This window comes from Cyprinus carpio, chromosome B8, assembly GCF_018340385.1.
Source record: "Cyprinus carpio isolate SPL01 chromosome B8, ASM1834038v1, whole genome shotgun sequence".
NCBI classification, from domain to species: Eukaryota; Metazoa; Chordata; class Actinopteri; order Cypriniformes; family Cyprinidae; genus Cyprinus; species Cyprinus carpio.
The window spans coordinates 18,544,283-18,559,990 of NC_056604.1; the positions used below are offsets into that span (position 1 = coordinate 18,544,283).

The 15,708-nt window shown below is 36.8% G+C and overlaps 2 pseudogenes; one reads left to right on the forward strand and one right to left on the reverse strand.

The window, feature by feature from the left end:
- Window positions 1–1,674: 1,674 nt before the first annotated feature.
- Window positions 1,675–10,115, reverse strand: LOC122138149 (annotated as a pseudogene).
- Window positions 10,116–10,241: 126 nt separating this feature from the next.
- Window positions 10,242–13,180, forward strand: LOC122138150 (annotated as a pseudogene).
- Window positions 13,181–15,708: the final 2,528 nt, after the last annotated feature.

Below are 15,708 nucleotides of genomic sequence, written 5' to 3' on the forward strand. Positions count from 1 at the left end.
AGTCCCGTGCCATTTCCAAAGTCTTGGTAAAAACAGTATATTGAGACGAATAACGTGCGAAAATGAAGCGCGCGAGTAAGGACCCATTTTAATCATGTAGGGCACATTTTAAAAAAGCTAAATGTAATTATAAAGATAGGGTTTTCAATTCGATTATGGGGGGGGGGGGGCAGGTAGAGGGAGGGACGATATCTGTTGCTCCCTCACGCGGATTGGAAGACGTTAAATCAGGGGGGGAAGCGTCGCACAGCGCGCTTCAGAGTCATAGGGCTCTGGAGCGGTAAAGATGAATGCCACCAAACACATTCTGCGACTGTATGGTTTGAGAACCAGCACACCGGAGGGCAGCCAGAAGAGAAAGGGAGATGTTTTACACAGCCAGAATAGTCTTTCTCATTCTATGTTAGATGGAGGAGATAAATAGAGCACTATATGAAGGATGTTGTATCTGGAAGAGGTTTTCTGTTTTTTCTGAAAGTCAAAGAAAGTAAAATGAATTGGAGGAAGGATATTTAGGGAGGAGGATAGGGGTGCAAGGGCCGGAAATAGGGTCTAGGCTGAAGTTTTACGTATTCTACAAATAATAAAAGACATCAGTTGAAAATGCTTTTTATTTTTTATTTGGGTATTTATTTTTTTTTAAACAGCTTTCACTGGTCTTGAAAAAAGGCAAGACGCACTCATACACATAATCAAGGAACATAATAAACAAATTCCTTGCATCCACGTAGGCTCTGAAACTGTGTAATAATGAGAAGCAGTTGGATTTAATTTAAAGACAAATGCCATTACACAAGAAAAAACCATATGAGCGTCGGCGTGTAAATGCAAGACCAACACCATGTGAGATGATGTCCTCGGTTTTTAGGTAGTTGACAGGATTAGGGGGTGCACTCCAACCCAGCAAAGTTTAGTACAGCACTGAAAAGACGTCGGCGAGAGGTTACTTTATTTTACTTATTGCACAATAATTACATACTAAAAGATAGACTATTACCGTCTCTAAAATGTGGCAATGTGGAGTTGTGCATGGGATATATTTTGATAATTATGCTTTGAAAATCCCTGGAAACCTTATAAAGCTCTTACCAACTTCACTGTATTAGTTTTACCTAAGTTTGTCACCTTCTGATAGTCAAATATCATAGATTTCATCCGCGCAGCGTGAGATAGATCGGTCTTTGCGCTAGAAGGCGTCAGCCCACTAGTCAAATTACGCTCAAAAATAAAAAAAAAGGGAGGGAGTGAGAAAGATACAAATAAAACATTAATTGGGTGCAGTAAACTTTATGGCATGAATCACTGAAGAAAGAAATGCAACACAGTTATATAAGTAAGGTTAACTATTTATTAGGTTAACAACGTCTACCTGAATAGTTCCGACTCGCAGCCTTCGGTCCGCCACGCATTGACTGAATGGTGTGACAGAATCGCGGGGGAGGGGGGAAAACTGAATAGCATGTCGCTCCAGGCACCTGTCTTAGCACAGAACACACCGGATCGTGTCTGAAACTACTGATCAGGATGAATAGGGAGTAAAGAAGAGAAGCTGTAACTACTACACCTTGGAATAATTAGCAAGGTCACACATGCTAGACGTGAGGAAGGATTTGGCTTTTGGTTGGCGTGGGCATACCCAGGTGCCACCGCAAGCCCGGATCCCTCAGGATGATGCTACCTCAAGGACCTCGTGCTGCAGAACAAGCCGGTAAGTTTCATAGATGGTGTAGTAGAACCGGCAGACCTAGATTTATCAAGCTCGACCTGTGCCCAGGACAGCAACATCGGGAATTCTGAGTTACTCACGTCAAAGATCTGAAAATTCATAAAAGGGTGTTATGTTCACCTTGTAAAATGAACTGACTGACCTGGCACTTTTATTGGGGTTGTTGTTAAGGCACTCAAGCCTGTAGAAAAAATCGCCACGATATTCCGCCAAGTGGCAGATGTCATACCCCCAAACCAATCAAATAAATTCAAATAGCCTTTGAAAAAAATTAGAACGGAATGAAACACAAAGACATAATTGATTCAACGTTTGCCATAATACTAACTGTGTGACAAGAAAAAGGCCCCAAAATCGCGCAGACAATGATATCATCCTATTTCAGTAGAATCAATTACAGAAAAACTGTATCTGTCGGAGGTCCATCGAGGTCAAGTTTGAGAGACACCCTCTTGTTGAGTCTTTAAGGGCTTAGTAGAAAAGTCTATAGCCAATTTACTTTGGTTATAATTTTCTCAAAAGTAGTGTAAAACAATAAAATTTTTGCTCTGTTTACACACAACCCATTGCAGTGCATGTTCCTTTAAATGCTAATGAGCTCTGGTGAACCCCCCCGCCGCGCTGGAGGGGTTGAGGAGACCGTTCTCATTAGACGGTTTTACTTTAACCAAGCGGAAACTTGCTAACTAGACACCTAATTAGGAAAAAGGTGATTTGCAAAGATTCCATTAACCGTTATACCTCACTTCTCTGGAGGTGAGCCTGGATCACGAACGATAGTGGTGAACCATAAACCTTAGGAGACATAGTCCTGGGGTGCATTCCCTTCAAAAACAAACGTAACCCACTGCTTCTTCAGCGGCTCAGATGTCGGAAGTAAATGACGACTGCTATGTTCATTATTACATTCAACAACAGAACATCTCAATCACTTAGGAGACATTCTTGTCTACTCCTTCTCTGGTGTCAAAACAATGGCAGACTGATGACAGTTCACTCAGGACAGGTCTAAGGTAAAATGCTGGTGTCAGTCAAAAATTGTGGAAGGGGCCTAGGTCTGTGTGACATCACACAGCCAAGAAGCTGAGAAACGGCTTGATTTGAGAAAGGGGGATATTATTTATAGGGATAAAAAAAAAAAAAACACTGAGTGGACTTTTTATCATTATAGGGTGGATGTGTAGAAACATTGACAACACACATTTATGTTCAAACAACACGTAAAAGTGAATTTTGCATCCGATGACCCCTTTAAGAACCAAACTGATCCGATTCTTGATTTTAAACGATGTGGTCGGAAGCGGTTAACGAACATTTCTTCAAGTAATTCATGACTTATTATTATTAAAAATGATAAAATTATTTTTCACATAAAAATGATTTAAACCTTAGTCAAAGGTGAGACTAACCCCTCCACCGACTCCCCACACAGCCACGACCTCCATGCACTCCCCATCCACTCCAGTATAACATTCCGCCTCAAGCGGCTCACACAGTCGGAGGGCAGCGGTACAGCAGCAGATGATGCACAAGGTCAAAGTTTTCGATCACTGGCTCAATCTGGAAATAATGAAAGAAAGTCAGAGATGAAGATGATTGACAGATCATTGGATAGATAATGTGTGTGTTAAGTTCATAAACTCACGCGGTAAATGTGCTGTTTGGGACCAAACGTCGGGGCTTTCATGATCTTGCAGTGATAGTAGGTTTGCTTGGCTGGTACAGTGAACTGAAATGATTGTAAATGTAAGCAACATGTAAAGTGAAAGTACACGTTTACTAGCACTTCGAAAAGGTTTTCTTTCCTTAATTGAGAGAAATCATTAAGATAATCTTTGTAAACTACTAGGTTATTCAAAGTAGGCTATGAAACAGTAAGAATTTCAACAACTTTTCTTCAACAAGGAAACAATAAATTTCAACATTGATAATAAATGTTTATTGAGCACCAACTCATTCATCATATTACATTTTAAAATGATAATAAATGTTTATTGAGCACCAAATCAGCATATTAGAATGATTTCTGAAGGATCATGTGACACTGAGACTGGAATAATGGCTGATGAAAATTCAGCTTTGCTTCACCTGAATATATTACATTTTAAAATATGTTCAAATAGTTTTAAATGCTGTTCATGAAATGTCAGAAACAAAAATTGGTTTTACAGACAGAACAGCAAAACAACAAAGTAAAAATCTTTCTTACATTGACCATTGTTATGTCAAAAAAGCTGCTGTTTGGAGGGTTGACGTGAGGCATGTACTTCAACAGGTTCAACTCCTTTGGTGCCTCTTCGGTTACTGTGGTACGTGGATGTCATCAGTCTGTCCGTACGCATAGATCAGCTTCATGGCGAGATCCTGATCATGCAATAATAATCACTTTTACTTGATCATTTACATGAAATGAGAAGCTCTTTGGCAACATGGACACTGCAGCTAAATGCCACTGATAAATAAATAAATAAATATATATATATATATATATATATATATATATATATATATATATATATATATATTTTTTTTTTTTTTTTTTTAGCTATTTTTGATCTAGAATTTCAGGATTTTTAAGTTTAAAAAGACAGTCCATGTTTTCAGTTTAGGGAGTGTTTCTGAAGTGCAGCTGAGAGCTCCTTGACAAACAAGGTCAACAGTGTGTTACTTAGTTACAGATACTTAGTAATGTAGGAGTTCTTAGAAATGCCCTGATCCCAGTGGGCCTAACATTGTGTGGATTCCTTTACATTGCTGGTTTTGTTTTGCAGTGCCATAAGGCATGGGCTGATTACCAGTTTCATGGTGGGCTATATGGCACTTTCAAAATCAATACAATTTTTAAAGAGATCTTAACACAAAGAGGCAGCAGGCAGAGCAGCTCTGTTCACTATTAGTGAAATACTACTGGAAGAAAATGCTAAATATTTAATTGGGGGTGGAGGTTTGTATTATTATATTTATATGTATCTCTGAAGAGAACTGACCATAGATCTGTACATATGTACATAGAATAACAACGTCCAGTAAATGGAAATTTGCACTACAAACCAGTGTGTTCATAATTAAGATAATACACACCAATTTGCAAAATCAAGCAGCAAATCGAGTGCTTTTGTATAGCTAAAAATAGCTGAATGCGGATGAGACAGAAGCCACTCTTAAGGTCCTTGCACACTGAGTCCAAAATGTTAAATTTTTCAAAATTTTTGCGTTCTTTGTACTTTTCGTTTTCGTTATCCTTTCCTATCAAAATGCTTGCTACAGGTGCGAAAATGCAGAAAATTTAACCTGGTCCAATATATTTTGTATTTATTTTATTTGTATGACGGATGAAAGTTTCTGGGGCTTCCGAAACTTTCGTCTGTCATAAAAAAATTTAATCAGTTTCGATTTTCTGCATTTTCGCATCCACAGCAAGCATTTTGATAGGAAAAGATGACGAATATGGAAAAGAAAAGAAAAAACGCAAACCAAAAATTTCGAATCAGTGTGCAAGGACCTTGAAGTGTACAATGGCCTTTCCGGAAAGAAAAAGGTTTACATCTGTAACCCAGGAAATGCTAAACGCCATTGCACCATAAGCGCCACCCACTGGCAGAGAGTGAATTTGCGTTCTCATTTAGACTGATGTTTCTGTTTCTTGTACATATTGGAGCATAATTTTACAAAGCTAAATGAAAAAGCTTTACAAAGCTATGAAAGTTTTTTTCTTTCTGTTTTTGCTTAAATTTTAAAAATTATAGAATCTAATTCTAAATAAAAAAATCTTATTCTATATGTGCATAAACACTAAAAATAACAATAATCGATTTTATAGCATTTGATATTATTATTAGCAAATATGTTTCATATGTCATATGTCAAAATCTCTCATACTGGTTCCACCGGCCATTGTTTTCTGAATAAAACTGCAGAGTACATCTAACAAACAATGAATGGGGATGGATACATGCTGGTGTTGAATTACTTTTTACTTTGTAAAGAATAGTTAAAAAGAAAAATGGTTAAACAGCCTCACAGTGATGGGTAGATCATCTTTATCACAGGAATCGATAGACCTTTGAAACTTCATGACTGTTTTCCCATCAGACTCAGTCAGAGACAGAAGTTTGTAGTTCTGTTGCTGGTCAACCACAGGCATTGAATTCCCCCCAGCATGACGGTCCTGAATACCAAAAAACAGGAAAGAGAAATGTAGCATGTATGCATGCGTAGCAACAGGTGTTTTTGTAATGCTGTAGTTACAGTTTTAGTTGCAGTTTCCAATCTGGGGCTATCAGTTTAACACTTTGACTCTCGAGATCTTACATTAATATCAGGTTAATGTTACCAGCATCTGCATATGTTAGAATATCTAGTAAAAAAAAATCCAGTTTATTGGTCTAATAATAATAATAATAATAAAAAATTACATTCACAATGGTGTTTTAGGAAGCCAAACAAATTTGAATATAATAACATCAACAACAATTTTATATTATATGACAGTAATAGTAAAACTATTTTACTGTAAAATAAATGAAAATTAATATTTCATAGGTATATCATTTTTTGCTTTAAACTACTCTTTTTTGCTATTGTTTCATATCGGGCCATGTGACCACCTATGATATCAAGACCAAGTGATAATTGATAAACATGTCACGATACTTTGAATATTGATAATACCGTTGGGCCCACATCCCTATTAATTAAATGTGACTCAGGTACGTGCACAGACATTTTGAGGAGCAGGGGCTCAAGTGGAAAAAAGGGCACTTCTCATATTTATTTTAATTTTCTTTCCAAACAAAAACATTATAAATATATTAGGGGTGTGTGATACTGACAAAATATTTCAATCAATATTTTCTAGGATTTTATTGATAACGATAATTAGAGGATATTTTGTTGAGTGTTATTGTGCTGATATCTCTTTCAGTTTTTGGATTTGGATTCAGTTCACAACAGTGATAGAAATTAATCTTTCAGTTCACAGCAGTGACAGAAATTAATCTTTTCCAATCAGTTTAAATTGATTTTTCCTTTTATTGGCATTTTTACCCTTTATAAAGCCATTTATTCTAAAGTGTGCATCATCTTTTCAGTCAAATTCTAAACTGAATCAGTCAATTAGAATAATAAATCATTTGGGCTTTTTACCAAGCAGTGAAATCAGTATTGACAAAATGAATCTTTTGCAATGCAGAGAAAACACAGAAGCTGCATTAAAAGGGACATTTTTATGCACTGTTTAATGGTGGACATGAATGTATTTAATATCTTGCAGTTACAAATGCAATATTGTCAATATTGTGTCTAAAAATATAAGTGCGTCTTAATATTAAATTTTGGATTATTGAACTGCTTTTATAAAAATGAATATCACATTTGTAATCATGCTGCTTTTTGGTGAAAAATCTCTTTGCATGACACTGATTAACTATATATATTTCTGCCTCATATCTTGCGGTACTTTTGTGATCAAATGCATTTTAATAAACTGAACTGCATGCAAGTGAAAGAAGACAAACATAACTGAAAGAGATGGAGGGCTTCACTTCTGTAGCTGTCAGTAATGCGCATGTGCTGGATCAACAATGTAAAAGCTACACTGCTGTGCTGCGCGGAGACGCTGATGGAGGAAGACATCGGAACTGACAGTCACATTTCCTGAATCCCAACCGACCTTGATATTTTGATTTTCATTTGCATTTGCAGCCCCTAAGGACTTATTGTCAGTTATCAGTCTGTCTTGATGATGAAAGAATAGGAGACCCACTCTAAAAAAAATACAAAATTTGGAAATATAAATAAAAATCAAGAACATAAAGAACAAAATATCAAATTGAATACAAAAGAATATTAAATGAGTTGTAAAATCACTGTGAAATTTATCAGTCTTACCGTAAAGTAACTGCCATCCGTGGTCCAACTCCTCCAATGACAACATCGGCTCCAGTCATTCCTCCTTTGGGGCTGAAGCCAAAACCGACCCAGCCGTTGGTGTTGACTGTGAAGCTCTCGAACAAGATGGTACCCTTTGATCTCATCAAATCCCCACTTCAGTCAGCGAGCACCTTTGTGCTCTAGAGTCCAGGTGTGCTCAGAGAAAGGCAGAAGAGGGTCTTCCTGGAGCCCAGGACCACTGGACTGGAAAGCAAGAGTAGGACAAGCAGATAATGTGACCATGTTTCCTTTTCAAAATCTGTCAGACAGTGTCTTTGTAAGATGCTTTGAGAAGGCAGTGGACGCGGAAACTGCTCTCCCAGCAGTCACTTTAACAGCCCCTCTGTAACCCCTCCTCACCTGAGTCTGTTCTCCTCCCTCTCACTCTGGTCTGGTGAACCAAAAATTAATCTTTATGAAACAAATATTTATTTTAGAGCTGTAATGAACAGAAAACACAGAATAGTAGAATTTACTACATTTATGACTATGACAGAGATGGATTACGCTTAATGATGTTACATAAGCTAAAGTAAATAATTATATTTTGCCCCTTTCAGTATCTTCTACATCAAAGGAGCAGAGGTCAGGTGGACTGGAGCTACGATTTGTGACTCGTAGACCACAAAACCAGCTCATAAGGGGTCACATTCTTTTGACTATTGGTTTATACTCGCAAGCCGAATAAATAAGCTTTTCAGTTGATGTATGGTTTGTTATGATAGGACGATATTTGGTCGAGATAAAACAGTTTGGAAATCTGGAATCTGAGGGTGCAAATAAATCAAAATATTGAGAAAATCGCTTTTAAAATGATCCAAATGAAGTTCTTACATTGCATATATTACTAATCAAAATTAAGTTTTAATATATTAACAGTAGGAAATTTACAAAAATATCTTCATGGAACATGATCTTTACTTTACCTAATGGTTTTGCATAAAAGAAAACTCTATAATTTTGACCCATACAATGTATTTTTGGCACTTGCTACAAATATACCTGTGCTGCTTATGACTGCCTTTGAAAACCATTGAAAAATATACAATGAAAACCAAATATTAAAAGGACAAAAGGGTGTGTGTGGGGCGCGGGCGGATTTTTCCTGTAGTTGTGAAAGGGGAGTCTTCTTTGGTTTGTTGATGATTCTTGGTTATTGCATGTGTGTGAATCATAAAGTAAAAAAAGTTTTCTGCTCATGGCTCTTATGCATATATCCATTGTTTATGTTAGGAATAATTTAAGTATGGGTCAAAGGTGAGATGTCACCATTTTGGTGTCTGCATCAAATTAGAAATTACATTTACAAAAGTCTTTTTTAAATATGTAAAAACATCTTAAATAGAAGTAAATTGTCTAATTTCATATTTCAAAAAACTTTTGTGACAATAAAATGTCAAAATATGGGGGAAATAATGTTCTTTGATTTTACCATAAACATATAAAATGCCAAGTTTAAACAATATAGTCCTTTATATTAAAAGGAACTATGCTTATTTTAATTTAATTTTAATTAATTAATTTATTTTTGTATTTAAATAACCAGGGGACTTTTTTGTCCCAAAAAATGCAGTTTGTCTGAGGTCATTCAGTTTCACAGGAATAAGAAGTTATTCTGAAATCATATAAAAAACTGATAGTTATTTAGCAGTTTGTGATATCATCAAATGGCTCCTGGAAGACCGCGTGGTGCTGCAGAAAAGTGAGTTTTTTTGCTCTGAAATGCTTGATAATTCTACCCTTTGGGGTGGTAAATGTAGCTCTTACAAAAAACATGTCATTCAGTGAAAAAAAAATAAACAAACAAACAAAACAAAAAACTTTTATTGTTAGATTTTATTTATTTATATAAATAGATGTTGTGAATTATTGTGATTAACTTTACTGGACAAGTTCACTGTTTGAAATAGGTCACCATTTAATTGCCTGCAATATAAGCTGAAGTAGATGTTTTGTCGTTCATGGTAATGGTTTTATTTAGCATTGACCAATATTTTGAACTTAGTGCATATTAATATTTCAATGCATTGTGGTATTGTTTAATTTGTGTAATTAATTATTTACTTTTATTATTAATTAATTATAGACGCCATATTAACAGAGGGAGTCATAGTCACCTGTAAAACGCCAGAAAGCTAATAATAAAGTAAATGTGGACCCAGTAGCTTGGGTGTGGCACACTTAAAGCCGGTTCACTCCAAGAACGAACTATAAAAATAACCAACAGTAACTATAGGTTAGTTTCCACACCAATGACCGACCTGACTTACTTCGGATTACATGCGCCTGGATAATGCGATTATTTCATAACTCATATGTAGTATTAAGGACCATATGTAGTATCTACACCTTAACACTGTACTAAATACACTCTTAAACTCGTTAAAAAAATTATTGTTTCGTAAACCTCTAATAAACTCCAAAAATTCACCATGATTTTTTCCTGCTCCTCTGGCATCCAATAGGACGAAGCGGTGAGTTCGCGGGAGTGGGGGAGGATAGCTGTGTTTATTTTCTTTAGCCACAGATGGTTTCAGAGGCTGAGAGGCTGAAGTAGAGACACGCAGAACGACAGTCGGGGGATGACGCCGCAGCTTTTGGGAAAGAGTTGCATTTATTGCATGCATAGCCTGGCCACGAGACATAAGCTCTCACGATGTTAATGCACATAATTATGTTTTGCCGTTTTGGTTCTGAGCATCAGACCTGCAGACGGTTTCCCCAAATTACAAAGATGACTACATGGACGAGGATCTGGCCACCTTTGACTATTACAAAGACACGGGTGAGTTTGACGAGGGGAACAGGACGCAGCATTGTGAGGAGTGTGTGCCGGAGCTGTGCCGCGCTGCCGCTGGGCTGTAGAGCGGGCTGGTGCGGGACAGCTGCGGCTGCTGCTCTCAGTGCGCCAACCTGAGGGACAGACCTGTGACCTCGGCCAGAGAAAACATCTATTATGGACTGTGCGGAGAGAACCTGGAGTGCAAACTGGACCGATCGGATGGAGCAGACGCAGAGGAGGCAGAAGCTCAGTGTGTGTGTTTGTTCCAGAAACCTCTGTGTGGCTCAGACGGACAGACTTTTACATGAATATCTGCAAATATAAAGAAGCGGCTTATTCTAATCCTGGACTCAATGTGAGCGACGGGCCGTGCAGGACAGGTATGAATGGCCTACAAGCTTTTTTTTCCAACCAGTATTTATTTAGGTGTTTCTTTATTTCACTTTCTTTCTTAAATACATGGAAATGTTATCCCCAACAAGTATTTTATCTTTAATAAATGCATACTTTTACTAATGTTTTAAAAGTGTTTTTTCCAACATTTATTTATTTGCATGGAGTAAAAGTAGCTATCTCCAGTATTTACTTCTATGGAATAAACATCATTTTTTTAAACAAATATTTATTTATTTAATCAGAGAGGTGTCTCAAATGTTTTCCCCTTCTAAGCAGCATTTATTTATTTATTTATAGTGGAATTATGTTCAACATACCTTATGTTATGTTACGTTTTATGTTATGTTATATTAAGTGTTTTTGTCCATTACACTATTTAATTTAATTTGATATTGAAATAAATTTTGTCATTCTTTCATTAATACATGGAATAGACATGGTTAAGTAGTGTTTTTCTAAACAGTATTTATTTATATATCAATTAATTTTCATTCTTTAATAAATAGAACATAAATGTTTTCACCCAACATTTTTTTTTTATGTAATTATTTACATGGAGTATCCCAAGTGTTTTTCAAACTAATATTTATTATTATTATTATTTAATGCATGGAATAAACATTATCTCAAAACTTTTATCTTAAAACAAATATTTATTTATTTGTTTTTCATAATCAGGGATGTCACAAATGTTTTTCTTCCTCTAATCAGCATCTTTATATCATTTTTTACTTGTTTGTTTGTTTTGTTTGTCTCTTTCTTATTCTTTATTTTCTTTTCACAAGTGATTTGAAGTGTTATCTCAAGAGTGTTTTTTCTCTCTCTGGCTGGGCCAGCACTTGGGAATTTTGGACCTGGCCCCTATAATTTTCCCAGTGACTTTAAAGATGAGATTTATGACCTTTAAACAGCTCTTTAAGTTGGACTGACATGGGAAGTGGTTTCTGAATGTGATCCCTGATATGACTTTTTCTTCCCTTTCTCTCTATTTTTCTGATAAGTCCCCATCATCAAGGTGCCGCCGCATAATCTGGTAAATGTAACGGGCAGCAGTATAGCATTTCTCTGTGAAGTGTTTGCATTTCCCATGGCGCTAGTAGAATGGAGGAAAGATGGAAAAGAGGTCATTTTACCTGGTGATGATCCCCACATATCTGTTCAGGTAAAGTACTTCTAACATAAACTCTCTAAAGTGATATATAACCTTGATTAGGGCCTCACAGATGTAGATGAGTTTGTTTCTTCATCAGAACTGATTTAGAGAAATTTAGCATCACATAACTTGCATATCAATGGATCCTTTGCTGTGAATGGGTGCCGTCAGAATGAGAGTCCAAACAGCTGAAAAAAAGACAAAAAAAAAAGAAACCTTCACAATAATCAACAATAATCCACATGACTCCAGTCCATCAAACATTAAGGCATTTAATTGTTGCTTGGTCAAAAATACAAGTTCAATAATCCCCTATAACAATTCCTTCTTCCATCTGTTGTCCTCCCACATAAAATCCAATGACATATTGTTAGAACTGTTTTGAACTTGTTTGTTGATGATTGTTTGGCATATTTCTTCTGTTTAGACAAGACGAGTTTTTCCATCAGGAGAAGGAAAGGCAATATTATGGATAGCTCGGCGGAAATATTTAGTCTTGAAGTCAAAAGATGTCCTGCTGGCTTTGTTTTATTACGAATACATGCATCTTATAAGCTCTTTAAATGATGAACTGGAGTCATGTCGAGTAATTGTGGATTATTGTGTTGCTTGTATCAGCTGTTTCATTCTGAGGGCACCCCTTGACTGCCAGGGCCGCTATGTCGAGTGATATAATGCTCTTTTTTCCCAATCTTTTGTGATGACGCAACAAACTCTTAGGATACCTCTGGATGGTGCGCTGAGCAAGTACATTTTAATTTTGCTATATTTGGCCCAAATGATACAGCGCCATCTATCAAGAATACACAGATTTTCACCAGTAGTGCAAAAAATGTGGAAGAAAGTCAGCCAGCTTTTCATAGGCAATTCAGTCGAATGTTACTGAAGTGTTATGGTTACGATTGGCGACTGGTAAGTTAGTAATGAAGCTTTGGCAAAGAATTTGTTGTTTAGTAGATAGGAAAACGTATGTGCAGCATCTACATCCGCCTCTTTCCATTTGTGGTCGTTTTCCCTGTAGTCCACGAGGTGGCCCTCAGAAATATGCACTTTACCAGTGGGCAGCCGATCGAAGAGGCCAGTCAGATGGATTCTGGCACATACCGCAGTGCTAGTCGCTCGACATGAGCTTGGCCTCGTCTCAGACCCAGCAATTTTAGGATTCCTGCCACCAGTTCACAGTCGACATTGAGCTAATGGGCTACCGTAATATTTCTTGTTCCATGAGCGTTACATACATTATAGACACTCTCGTTATTTTTATAATCTTTTTAATTTTTTTGTTTTTTTTGTTACCCAGATGAGATGTACCTCCCTATTGGGAACAAAACTTTAATGAAATCGAGGAGCTCATGACGGACTGCAGGACGTGACAGGGATTAGTACCTAAATCTTTTCGATCCCACAAGAAAAAAAACAAGGTTTTTTACTTTTAGCCATTCAATTTGAGACATGGCCCGAAGACACCTCAAGCATGCCTCTGAAAAACAAACAAGTAAGCCTGTAACAACAAACATCGCGGGGCCCGCCAGATCTTTTTCTCACATCTGGTTATCACACAGGGAGGCCGTCTATGCAGAAATCTTAAATCAATTCCCCAAGGGCACAGCTCTCTAGACAGGGATGAAAACACACAATGAGAGACGGGAGTAGTTTGGAAGCTGGCTCGAAGCTCTGACATCCGTACAGAGCGTCGCTTAATGGAGCTGAATGTCCTCTTTGTTTTCACATGACAAAACCATGAAGACTGTGAAATTTGAATGTGAGCTGCACGATCATGAAAAATACATTTTTTTTGATAATTTCATATTATAATTGCAGTTCTAAACCTTACTTTTTTAGTGTGTTATAAATATAAACATTTTGAATATACTGAACTGGAATGCTATAACTGACCATTTCACAAATAGTTAATTGCAGAAGCTGTAATTGTATTTATAAAAAAGTATAACTCTTTATACAAAAGCTCAATAAAAGAATTCAATTGAGTAAACTTATACATTAGGTACACAACAGTATTAGTTACATTGTCCATTTAAAAAGTAAAATAAATACTAAAATAGTTCAAACAACGCCACAGAAAAATTATTGTTATACATTTCTAAACAACATTTGCTGTCCTGAATGAATCAGCGATTTTTTTTTTTATTTGCTGAATGAATGATTCAATGACTCAATCATATGCATAGGTCCCTACTATATAGTAGGTGAAAAACAGTGTGGTGAGTAATATGTCTGAATTTAGAGTATCCATTCACACTTTTCTATCCCATGAAGCATGGGAGAGGATTTTTGAATAGCACTGAAGCAAACACCAACTGATGCTGGTAGGTCACAGGACAATAAAAACATGACGAATGTAGTACATCCAGACATTCATACGTACACACATTCATGCTATAGAATTTTCACACAGTCGCAAGTAATACTTATTCAAAAGGAGTATTCATTTGAGATGCAACCATAGTTTAATTCCTGAATGAATCAGTTCAGACCTTCACTTGCTGGCCCTATCACTAAAATGCATAGTCTTATCTTCTCTGAAAGGCCGCTGTTGTTTGAAAGAACTTGCTGCTGTCTAATATGTGCTTGGACATTTGTGCAAACTCTTGTGCAAAGTTCTTCACAATCCATCCATCCGGTTCTACTCAAAGCAGAATGTGTATCAGCTGCTGAGTTTATGTATGTTTCCACAGTGGTGTGTGTGTGTGTGTGTGTGTATTTCTCTTTGTGTGTGTGTGTGTGTGTGTAGGTCAGATCTGGGTGAGGCAGTTCGAGCACACAGGCTGGCTTGAATTATATCTTTATGATCTCCTGTCTTAGGACACAAAGCCCAGGGATCCTATTATTTGGTACATTTGCATACAGGTTGGACGTTCTTTTGATGAAAATACAACAAACACTATCAGGCGACTATTGATAACAGTAAACATCTCTTAACCAATCAATTTCACCTTTTAGTGGTCAGAGACCTGTACCTTAACAGAACCGGTCATGGTATACATGCCCTCTCAGTGATGTTTTCTGGTGCGCTTTAACTCAAATAATTATGTAACAGCTCTGCCTGTAATTTTAGGGTACATTTTAGATGCTACCCCAGTATGTAAAATGTGTAAAAGATTCACATTTTGACACTATGGTTGTTTCAACCTCTAATCAGAGGATTGGAGAACTTTTTATGGTATTTTACATTAATGTACTGTACAATAGTTCTGTGAAAACACCAAAAAACAGTGTGCATAACACAACCAAATGTAAAGCAACATGTGGTTTAAGGGTCCATTTTGCATGATTTCCACCCAGCAGTCAACTGTTTTAAAGCAATTAGCCTGTAGTATGGTCTAAAATCATTTCAGACTGAGAGCACCCTGGGACAGAGCCGTTTTCCTCTTGCCTTATACAACCAAACACTCTGAAAAACTCAAAACACCTCTACTGGACGTCGCTTAAGTTTTTTGACTTTATGGGTAGGATATATCAAATAGGATCTCCATTGGGCCCCTTGTCACTCTCTTCACTACTCACTCTCAGGCCATCCAAGATTTAAATGTAAAGTTCAAATGCCTTAATGATGGATTTATTGGATTATCCAAACACACTGATTTCACTTCACAAGATGTTTACCAACTGAGTAGTGATGTAATGTTTTATGAAGAAACAAACTCATCTACTTCTTGGATGGCCTGAGGACGACTACATTTTCAACAAATGTTTAATTTT